The sequence below is a fragment of the Mandrillus leucophaeus genome, unplaced genomic scaffold, assembly GCF_000951045.1.
Source record: "Mandrillus leucophaeus isolate KB7577 unplaced genomic scaffold, Mleu.le_1.0 Scaffold1, whole genome shotgun sequence".
In the NCBI taxonomy this organism is placed as follows: Eukaryota; Metazoa; Chordata; class Mammalia; order Primates; family Cercopithecidae; genus Mandrillus; species Mandrillus leucophaeus.
The window spans coordinates 1,280,449-1,280,663 of record NW_012098097.1 but is presented as its reverse complement, the minus strand read 5'-3'; positions in this window follow the sequence as shown (position 1 = coordinate 1,280,663).

The following is a 215-nucleotide window of genomic DNA, read 5'->3' as shown; positions in this document are numbered from 1 at the left end:
AAAAAAGAGACATTAGTACTGATCCTACTGAGTCATTTGATTTTTATAAGTCACAGATGAGTTGATACAAGTCAATACATTGAAAACTGTACTTCACTTTACATATATTAGTAGTTGAGTAAGTGTTTCTTGCAATGAGCCAAATTGCCAAAGACTGTGCCATTATCATTGTATATAAGGCCTGTGCCTTAAATAAGACTTGATTTTATAAAACT